At 43.8% G+C, this 12,050-nt stretch overlaps 1 protein-coding gene across 1 annotated transcript in view; it reads right to left on the bottom strand.

Annotated features, from left to right (window-relative positions):
- Nucleotides 1-12,050, bottom strand: part of ehbp1 (EH domain binding protein 1) — a 214,098-nt gene that overhangs the window by 106,181 nt on the left and 95,867 nt on the right. The window lies entirely within an intron of this gene.

Below are 12,050 nucleotides of genomic sequence, written 5' to 3' on the forward strand. Positions count from 1 at the left end.
AAATGTTCACATAAAATAGAATAAATACATAAACAGTTGACATGCTCAATATCAATATCTTCATTATTGGTATAACATATAATTATAATATTGATTGATACCGACAACCAGAACTAGCATTCTCCTCCAGGACAGAAAGTGAGGTGAAGTTTTTGAGAACTGACCCTGACTGACTAAGGGCAGCTTCGGTCCTGCCGCACATCCTGTGGTGGCCAAACAACCCCCTCTGTTGGCTGTTCTGTGCAATTGCAAGACTCATGACTGAGATCAAAACCACTGTCTCTTGGTACTACACCCGGAATAGTAGAAGTGAAATGTGATTGGATATGACTTAAAACCAGTATGGATCGCCATCAAACGATTCTAGGAGTATAGAGGTAGCATTGCAGAGTGGTTGCGACCCGGGGGCCCCCCTCACAAACCATGAGAAGAGATGATAACATTTTAAAATATTAATACTGGAGGCTAACTGATCTACAGTAGCAACCCTTAACCTTTCTGAGTGAGTGAGTGAGTGAGTGAGTGAGTGAGTGAGTGAGTGAGTGAGTGCGTGTGTGGTGGGTGTGTGTGTGTGTGTGTGTTTATGAGGATCAGTGTGTGAATGCTCCTGCATGGATGGGTGTACAAATGTAGCTAATAGTTATGCACCTATGTGTGCAGACATGCTTGCTGGTGTGTGTGTGTGTGTGTGTGTGTGTGTGTGTGTGTGTGTGTGTGTGTGTGTGTGTGTGTGTGTGTGTGTGTGTGTGTGTGTGTGTGTGTGTGTGTGTGTGTGTGCGTGCGTGCGTGCGTGCGTGCGTGCGTGCGTGCGTGCGTGTGTGTGCGTGTGTGCGCACGCGCACGTAGTGTCGTGTTGGCCCCCATGGCACTGTGACTTCAGCAAGAGAGAAGAGACAGAGAGAAAGCGAGAGAGAGCCTGAGGGACAAACACTTGACATTTCCGGCTCATCTTTTAAAAGAGGGCCTTAACCTTTCCCCACAGCTTCTCCAGACAGTTTTTTTAGACGACCGCGACAATGCCTGCGCGGCTCACACGCATGCAGAGGGGAGGGGGGGGGGGAAGGAGGGAAGGGGGCGAGGGAAGGGAGGCGATAAATCTGACGGTCGACACGTAGAAGAGCACGGTGGCCATTATGTGGCGGAGCCATGAGGTCAACCCAAACAAAACTACTGAAAAGAACGCTGCGGTTCTTTTGTCCGTGGAACAGGTTTTATGGTTGTACAGCAGCGGTTCTCAATGTGGGGTCCGGGGATCCCCAAGGGTCTTTGAAGGGGTTCCAGGGCGTACCAAACAAAATGAGGCACAGTTCAATTGACAGATCTTCTCTTATGGAGATCCCTGTCACAGAATCGATAGGGGTCTGTGATCAAAATGTGATCAAATGCATAGACTTTGAAGGTTTTTGATTACCACTGACTGCACATTATACAATCTATAATACTGTATAATGTACAGTATTTTAAGTGTTATACAATTACAGTTATACAGTATTTGGTGGATGTACATCGGTGCTGTACATACAAATGTATGTACTAATACAATATAAAAGTGTGGATGTAGTCACAAAGGCTATAAAAATGAAGGAAACCCTTTCCCTCTTGTTCCTTGTGATTGTGTGTCGTGTAAGTGCCAATGTGCGCTTGTGATTGTGTATGAGCGTTGTGCACGTGTAGCGTGCATCTGCACATGTGCACGTTTTTGTGCTGAATGTTGCATTTTGGTACACACAGAGCACTCACACGCACACAGCACTCTGTGCGTGTGTCTCGCTTTGGGCCATCTTTCAGTTGTTTCAAGTGACGAGTTGAAAGCAGCGCTCTAATTACCTGGGATTAGAGCGCAGGTGCTATTAAAGCAATTAGACACACACTGCAGAGTCGCACTGCACTGCCTGTACTCACACACACACACACACACACACACACACACACACACACCACAGAAAACAGTGTACAATGCATATACGTGCACCTACATGCATATAGGCCCACCCTAATCATTCATTAGATATTGACCATCCACGCATACAACAACAAAAAACATTCATGTCGAGTAACTTGCAAATAACCACTTAAACCACATTACTGTATACTTCCTTGACCAGTGTCCCCCAAAGATCTATACGTGTCCCTCCTTTCACACCAAATCTCTTCACCCAAAATAGCCCATTTACAAACTTACGACACGTTTGTAGATCTATATGATTGCTTAGTTTCACAGAATGTTCCCCTATTATGGCATGGCCAGAATAGGACGCTAGGGCAGGGGTAGGCCACCTTAGGCACGGGTGCCAACATTGGCACAGCAGAGGGTGATCACTGGCACACTGGCATAAGTGTGAGAGAGATGATTTTTATTTAAAATTTAAATGTATATAAAAAGGTTTAAAGTTAAATTAAGTCCACTCACATCTGTATACAAATTACATCCTGCACATAAATCTACATTCATTTAAACTCGCATTCATTGAACTCTGACTGGGGAGACAGTGGTACAGATACAAATGTAGTCTAAAAATCATACATGCGGATGTGAAAGAAAATGTTTTTAAAGGAGAAAAAATTAAGGTTGCTGTGTGTGTATGAACAATCAAAATCGGATGGAAATATATCATTTGGATGTGGTGTCATAATTAAACGTAATGTCGATATGGCACGCTGACTATCAAGAAAATAAAGACACGGCACTTCATGTCGAAAAGGTTGCAGCTAGGGTTCACGAGCGACTATTATGGATACATTTCAGTTCAACAGAAAATGGCTGGCGCCCGCTGGCCTAGTGGTCCAGGCGCATCCCACATAATAGACTCTGGCCTGTTAGTGCATCGCGTGTTCGAGTCCCGTTCATGATGACCTTTGCTGCAGGCTCTCTCCCCTTCTCTCTCTCCCTCTTTCCTGTCAGTCTTCACTTGAAACTATCAATAAGGTAGAAAAGCAAAAAACTAAATATTTAATTATTCAGATAGGACAGAGAGACGAAGAGACGAACACAGGCACCCTGAGGGAATGACTATAATATTATGTGGTATGCACAGCCACCCGTACTACGATACTCTTTTTATTTCTGTTTTTAATATTATCGACAGGACAGAGTAGAAACAGGACAGTGAGGGCAGAGAGGGTGATTGACATGCAACACCACCTGGGGATCGAACAAGGTGTTTCATCATTGGTGCTTAAACCACCCACGACTGCTACTAACACAGAGAAAGATGCACACAATTGCAATTACGGGATTTGTTTTTGCCCATTTTCCTGATCTAAACTGAATGTTTACATGTGTGGTGGTCTCTGACATGTTGAGTGAGTTTCATTACAGGAAATATATTCAATAGTCTGGCACTGTATGATTTAAAACATACACTAGCAATTCTCCCCACTAGTAGTGAAATCCATTTCCATGCAGATACGTGGTTTCATGTGATATGCGACTGCTATATGCATTGACTCTTCCCCCACTAACAACAATATGTTGATGTAATTTCCCCAATCAGCCATACACATCGTTTCATTATGCTCTGCCTGGATAAAAGGCAATACCAATGCATCTACATACTCCAGGTTCTCCATATCCATCAAACATTGGACAAAATATCATATCTCGCTCTACAGAAACAGCAGGCCACATTTCCTTAAGACACGCACGCACGCACGCACGCACGGGGTAAAATGTCATGAGGACCAGAGGACAAAAAAAAAAGAAAAAACATACCGACTTATCAAACAGTTTGCTGTCTCGCCTCAAGCAAGGTATGTGTGGCTCTGTGTGTGCGCGTGTGTGTGTGTGTGTGTGTGTGTGTGTGTGTCTGTGTGACAGAGCCATGTAGCTACCTCGGCTGCGGGGTAGGATTAGCGGATAGCGCCAGCTCTGCCCCACAAACATTCCATATTAAAAAATGAAAAGGCAACGTTCATTACTATCAGAGCCACATGAACCGCCTCTCTCTCCCAGCCTACTATCCCATTCTGACCGGGCACCCATTTTGGTGTCAGCATCATGTTATGCTTTAGCTATTTAAAAATAGCAGATCTACAAGCTCATATCGCGCCACCGAGTGGCGCGATACGAGCTTGTAGGTCTGCTATTTTTGAAAAATCGAAGACACTTTTAGAATCTGATCTCAGGTCAGAATGGGTTAATAATGAAACTGTCAGGATGTAATAGACATTTTTAGAATCTGATCTCAGGTCAGAATGGGCTATTATACCCAGCCCTTACCGGCTGCTGCTCGGGCCACAAACAACACACCGACAAGAGATTCCATTATTCCTGATGTCTGGGTGTCAACAGCATACATCCGACGGGGGCAAGAGAGGGAAAAAAAGATAAAAGGGAGGGAGGAGAAAAGGACAAGAGAGGGAAAGAGAGAGCGAGAGAGGAGGGGGAAGTCGCTTAGCTATCTACAATACCAGAATGACAACACAGAAGAGGGGAATAACTAGAAGCGGAATGGAAGCTTCGCGTTGGACTGCGATGTCAGAGGAAGAGGGTTTGGTCATCTGCTGCATTTTGAGGGAGGCTGTGCTGAAGATTTTGCTGTGGTATAAGACCCATTAAAACCCATTCTGACCGGGCACCCATTTTGGTGTTGGCATCATGTTATGCTTTAGCTATTGAAAAATAGCAGATCTACAAGCTCATATCGCGCCACCGAGTGGCGCGATACGAGCTTGTAGGTCTGCTATTTTTGAAAAATCGAAGAGTGACTGACATTTCTAGAATCTGATCTCAGGTCAGAATGGGTTAATCAGACCAGTGTGTGTCCATGTGGAAACCTCGTATGAATCTGATCTCAGGTCAGAATGGGTTAAGAACTGAGGCTGATTCTACAAAATGTATTGTAGTTGTCAGTCAGTAGTTCTCTTCACTTTATTTTTGAGTGGTGCAACCACTCCAAGGAACAGCTTTGTCCCCATGTCCCAACCTATGTCCTAACCTATGTGACTATGTCCGTTTAGAGTACCAATAGGGGGTGCTGTTGCACCACTCGCTTCAGACTGGTCTGATTTTTTATTTATTTATAAATGTTCAAACATTGCGGATGATACAAGCTCGCAGCGCGGCATAAAGTGACCCCATGTGAGCTTCTATATCGGCTATTTTTGAATAGCCAACACACGCAAAAATCTAAAACCGCAGCTTTCCCGGTTTTAATGGGGTAATGGGGAAGAGGGGTGAACAATGATAGGGATAATTGAAACAAAGTAAACACAATAAATCTTATGTAAATCAGAGAATGTAAAAAAATGACCCAAATGGACCCAGAAGGTTCAGAAGGACCTAGGATTGGGTAATCGTATCTCGTTTGCTAGGAAAAAACAAGACCCCTCGAGGTCAACACCCCAGGTAGTCGTTTTTGAGATATGTTGTTTGGGACCAAAGTGTCACACCGATACATTTGAGATATCTTGTGTGAAAGAAAGGTCATGGGGTCGGCCTGGGCCATGGCTCAGCGGTCCAGTCTGGCAGTGTGCCGTGGGTTCGACTCCCGATCCCGACAGCCTTTGCTGCATGTCACTCCCCCATCTCTCTCCCCCTTTTCCTGTCAGCCTACTGTCTGTCCCTGTATAAAAAATATAAAATAAAGGCGAAAGCCGCAAAAAGAAACCTGAAAAATTAATTAATTAATTAAAAGTCATGGGGTCACTCAAATTGATAGGGTTCACATCTTCTGCAGAGCATGATTGATTATAGTGTTTTATATTTTATGATATTTAATATTGTTATTTCACGTCATATGTTTATGAATTGAATACATAGGGCCCGAATGGGAACAAGACCGCAAGGACTTTTTTTTTTTTATCCTTGTTTGACTGTACTCTGTTGCTGTTTCTGTCTAATTAATTAAGTATTCAATCAATCAATGAATGTACTTACTGCTCAGCAAGTTCCACGACAATCTCTCCATTACATTTTGAGATATGTTTCTTATGCAAGTGGAAATGTTGGGCCTAAGGATGGTACATGGGGTCACCAAAATCATAAGAGTTCATCCTCTGGGTACCATGAAGGTGCACCGCAAATTCCATGACAAATTACAAAGAGAGTGTTTGAGATATTTGGTTTGCAAGTGTTGGACTGACCGACAATGATCTACATCTACAGTGTTTTCAGGCATTTGATAGTACAAGTAAGTGCAAAGGGCAAATGTCAAAGCTACAGCAACAGTCATGGCTGATTAACAAAACAGGGAAAAGGCACCATGTCAACTATTTCACATGCTACTAAGAGGAGATGGGTGCATGTGTTTGGTCTGACATGACAGACATTAGTCCGACAGGAAGCCACAGGTTAGTTTTATCCTGTCACGCATGTCAGGAGCCACGGGTTAGTTTTAACCTGCCACGCATGTCGGGAGCCACAGGTTAGTTTTAACCTGCCACGCATGTCAGGAGCCACGGGTTAGTTTTAACCTGCCACGCATGTCGGGAGCCACATGTTAGTTTTATCCTGTCACGCATGTCAGGAGCCACGGGTTAGTTTTAACCTGCCACGCATGTCAGGAGCCACAGGTTAGTTTTATCCTGTCACGCATGTCAGGAGCCACGGGTTAGTTTTAACCTGCCACGCATGTCAGGAGCCACAGGTTAGTTTTAACCTGCCACGCATGTCAGGAGCCACAGGTTAGTTTTATCCTGTCACACATGTCAGGAGCCACGGGTTAGTTTTAACCTGCCACGCATGTCGGGAGCCACAGGTGAGTTTTAGCCGGCCACGGGTTAGTTGTAACTGGCCACGCATGTCGGGAGCGACGGTGTTGTCGGTCTAATGCCTGTCAGACAGAGGAGTAACCTAAGGCTCACCCAGGCTTCAAGTTCACTTCCAAAATATTTCAATCACATGTCTATCCTCTGCCCAGCCTGTGCAGAGGAGGCATTGAAAACTGGCCCTTTGAGCGTCATAAAAAAAAAATGAAAAAAAAAAAAATGATGCCAGTCAAAAGCTTTAAGTGTCGGCTTTGTCTCTCACTCCGGGGCATAACGCATGAATGGGAAGCTAACTGGCCCCGGCCCAATGACATGAACCCATAACTCTGTGGAGAGAAAAGACGCTCCCAAGTCTTCCAATCTCACTTTCATGTCTTCAAAGCGGTGTCAGAGAGTGTCACATTTGAGGAGGTGTTGGATCTCCTACTCTTTAAAACTTGTAATCCGCTCAAGAAGCTCACGGCAACCCCACCCAACCCCCACCCATTTCTCCTAATGCACACACTCCAATGGACACATACTGTATAGCGTATAGTATAGTTTCTGTACATGCTTTATAATATGTACAGTTTACACACACACACACACACACTCACACATTAGGGCTTTAAGCAACTAGTCTACTATGCAACTAGTGGACTAGTAGATCCACTAGTTAACCTTGTTGGTATTAGTTGACTAGTTGATAAGGAGAAAAAAATATCAGCCTCAAGATCAGCTAGATTATAGTTATAGTCACCAATGTACACAGTTTTTAAATGTACAACTATTAATAAAAAAAGCTTTTTTACATAATAGGTAGACCTAGTTAAACACCTAGTCGACTAGTAAAAATCACTAGAAGTGAAAGCCCTCACACACACACACACACGGTACGTACCACTCACTTCAGACGGGTCTGATTCATGTCACTTACCCGACATTTTTGTCTGAATGAAATGTTTAAATAGTAATGTTATTAGTTAAGTCTACCTGCTATCACAGAGAACGGGACGTGCGGTTTACATTTAAGATGACTTGACGACGGTGGGAAGAAAACAGAGGAGACTGTATTCCATGCACGACCAACCGAGTGGCTTTAGTAGTAAATAATAATAACTTTATTTATATAGCACTTTTCTGGACAAAGTCACAAAGTGCTGTACAACAAATTCACAGGAAAATCGAACACATTTAAATGGATGCACCATAGCAAATCAAGAACTTACAGCCAGCTGGCCTACAGTGGAAAGCATATTTAAAGATACAATATAAAAACAACAACAATGTAATAGATAATAATAAAAATACAGACAGAGTTCAGTGAACAAACATTCAACGGGGCTGGGGGGGAATGCTTTTCTGAACAAGTATGTTTTGAGAAGAGTTTTAAAAGATGCAATTGTATCTGCTTGTCGGATGGTTTTGGGAAGGGTGTTGCAGCTAAAAACTAAATAGCACGCATGCACACACAATGACATACGCAATGCACAGCCCTTTGAAAGGGATGGATGCCTGTTAACAATAATAATGAGTCTTGTTAAGCTCACCACTTAACCCATTCTGACCTGAGATCAGATTCATAACGAGGTTTCCACTGGACACACACTGGTCTGATGAACCCATTCTGACCTGAGATCAGATTCTAGAAATGTCAGTCGCTCTTCGAATTTTCAAAAAATAGCAGACCTACAAGCTCGTATCGCGCCACTCGGTGGCGCGATATGAGCTTGTAGATCTGCTATTTTTCAATAGCTAAAGCACGACATGATGCCAACACCAAAATGGGTGCCCGTTCAGAATGGGTTAACACAACACTTAAGTTGCACCTTCAATGGAAAACAAGTAATTTGTCTAATCTGAGCTTTCTGGGTTGTGAAGTCTTTAAATTGCTGTAATAAATAAGGAAAGGAAAAATAATCCAACCTTGTGTCACGAAACCCATGAAATTATTATTTCAAACGCAGGTGAGAATGGAGGGAGAGAAAGAAAGAGATGCGGTATGGGAGGAAGAGAAAAGTCCAATCAAAAGTTCAATTATGTAAATTGAGATGTGGAGGGTGGAGAGAGAGAGAGACAAAAGGCTGGAACAGGATGAGGGCGAGCGAGTGTACCATGGAAAATAATACACATTAACATACAAAGAAATATCACATTACTGTTGTACTAGCACACTGGAGGGGCCACTGTCTAGAGAGACTGTGTGTGTGTGTGTGTGTGTGTGTGTGTGTGTGTGTGTGTGTGTGTGTGTGTGTGTGTGTGTGTGTGTGCGTGTGTGCGTGTGCGTGTGCGTGCGTGTGCGAGCGTGCGTGCGACCCGTGCGTGCATTCTATTGTGGTTAGTCTCATTCAAACTGGTGTCTGTGTGTCTAAGCTGCAGTGTACTGTATAACGTGAATACAGTAGTGTTCACAGATTTCTCTACCTGTACTTTGTGTCTACGACACAACACAGTTAAGCACATGCACACACGCATGCATGGACACACGCACGGATGCCTGCACACAGGCACACAAATTCCACATTGATCCATGGTTTGTGGCATAAGTGGTTGTTTTAAGTTTTAATAATGGGTTGTTATTTTCACATTTGGTTGCTTTAACGCAACCCATCATCATTTTCAAAAATGTGATTATGTGCTGAACAGACAATTATTGGCAGTATTAAAGTGGACATACTCTACATACTGTATGTCTGTTATCAGACTACATTAGTATCCCAAGATGTTGCCATAGTATAAAGATTTATTGTAAGCGGTAAACTAACAAAACAGTGATCCCAGTCCGTCGTCACAGAAGTGTGTCTGCTTTACTCTGGTGTGATCTTTGTCCTTTAAGCCGTTCATAACATATTGCTTTGTATGTTTTCATGGAACCACAGTTACTAACCACGTAGCTCTACAGCAGTGCTTTTCAAACCCTTTTCATGTCAAGGCCCATTATTCATGTTACGCTCTCAAGAGTTAAAGATCTATAAGAGTCCATTTGGTTACCAACTCTCCATCATTTAGCTGAGGACCACCTGGAACCGCCTGAAGGACCACTGGTGGTCCCCGGACCCACCGGTTGAAAACCACTGCTCTACAGCATCCCTACCTTGTAGGATTGTGTAAATTTCATCATACAACAGAAGGTTAAAATATGCGATCCTATTTGGGCAATGTTAAGGACACGGTTTAGTAGGAACATGGTATGATTTCTGCGCGCCGCAGGATTAATTTCAAACGGAAACGGTGTTCATGAATATTCAGCGTATAATTTAAAAGGTTCAACTCCAGTCAATGTGACTCAAATTTACCGACAACACATCGCATCGCAGTTAGACGCAATTTCATCCGGAAGACAATGTTGAGAAATGGCGTCTAAACACATGCAGCACACACACACACACACACACACACACACACACGTCACACACACACACACACAGGCAGATATGAATCCCGTCTAGCAGTAAACCTGCAGGCCAAGTGAGGGGGGCCTGTGGCGTTTGGCTCCTGTAAATGGGAGCAATATGCTAAACCAGAAAAGCAGTATTGTTTTCCAGGCCTGTGTCGCTTCCAAGGCCCGGTCCAATTCACAGGCGTAGAAAAACGTGCAGTAAGCGTAAAAAAAAACGTGCGCACGCACGCACACACAGGAGAGACGAAGAGGCGGAGCTCTGAAAAAGAAATTGGACCAAAAAAAATGTAAATAATAAAATCAACATCAAATAACACCGTTTTGGAGGAGGCATGAGACAAAGCGGGCACAGAGTGTGCCAGCTCACTGTGTGCCCGCCCGCCCGTTCGCTGTATCACGGGGGCACGATGCAGTGTAAGCGCTGGCTTTAGCTTGTCAGGGATGCGGCTGTAGCATTACCCACACTCACGCCTCCGCAAATTAGCTTTGGCTGCAGAAGGGGGGGAAAAAAAGGCAGTCGAGGGGGTGGAGATGCTGGATGGAAATCGACAATATGGAAGCTGAGGATCCTGTTAGGACAAACAAGGCAACGCTGCCATTGGCAAAGGCACCTCTGTTTTACACACGGTAATCGTCACAGTCTCTCTCACTCTTTTTCTCATAATTCTTATCTACCCATCTAGCTCCGTCTTTCTTCGTCTGTATGTGGTCCCTTTCCAAATGGGATGCAGCGTAAACCATGAAGCGTAAACCAGACACCTTGTCCAAAGAGTGGAGAGTTTCCAAACACCTCCTCAGCCCACCTGCCTCGTCTTCCTGTCTTTGAATGCATCTTCTATGTTTTATACAATAAATCCTAGTCCCTCTCTCCCTCTCTCTCTCTCTCTCTCTCTTTGTTTCTGTCTCTTTTATCAGTATTGTACTGTAAACCGTGCTGTCTTCCATGAAACTAGGATTACATTTCATTTATTCCATAGCAGTGACAGTCCAAACGCCTCCATGGTTCAACTGCTGGTCCTACTCCTACTGGTCCTCTGTTTTCTCCTCTCCACTGTCAGTGAAAGATGCTTGCACACTGCACTGTTTTGGCCCTCTTATACAGTGCGATCATGACATATGTTAAATCATGTGTATTCACCTTGTCAGACTGTGCAAGATGAATTGAGATTGTGCGCAGAAACGACAACTAACTACAGTAGGTAGTTACGGTCATATACCAGGATGATGTTCTACCTCGAGAAAACTACACAAAAAGGGATATATGGACCCTGTCTTGACTTGGCTCCAAAGGGAGCTGATAATATCTACATGCCATATTTCATGAAACTGTATGCACATAGACCAGCAGATAATGAATGATTGCCTATGAAGTAACACAAAGCCTGTATGTACAACTTCCGAAGTCATTTTTGACTTTTTGAATTATCCTAGCATCAGTCACACGGCCCAAACAAAATTGTGGGTATCGACTACACTAAGATTGCTAATATCATACAGTGTGTGGTCACCTTCACCCATCAAACCCATCTCTCAATATCCCTCTATCTCACTCTCCCTCCCTCCATCACGTCTGTATCACATCTTCCTACCAGAAGCAATGTGTGAAGCAATGTGTGACACAAGGTCATACAGACCTGGAAATGTTCACTCAGGTTGCCACTGATGAGTGCATCTGTTTTTTTTTAAAGAAATAACATTATAGGCTCACAAATGTTTGTGATGGTTCTAGACCACATCTTCACCCTACAGTGAATGTTACATGTTACATAAATGAAGTATATAGCCGAAACAGACCACTTCTGTCCAGCGACCCCTTGCTCCATTAATTAATAAAGCAAAGCCCAGTCTCCTTTCATAGATCAGTTTCTCTCCTGTATGTTTTGTCCGTGTCCGTCTGTCGCTCTCTCTCCTCATTTCTCTGGCCTCTCCCTGTGTGGCCCCTTTTTCCAAACAGAAAGACTCC

This window comes from Protomyctophum parallelum, assembly GCF_964188405.1.
Source record: "Protomyctophum parallelum genome assembly, chromosome: 10".
In the NCBI taxonomy this organism is placed as follows: Eukaryota; Metazoa; Chordata; class Actinopteri; order Myctophiformes; family Myctophidae; genus Protomyctophum; species Protomyctophum parallelum.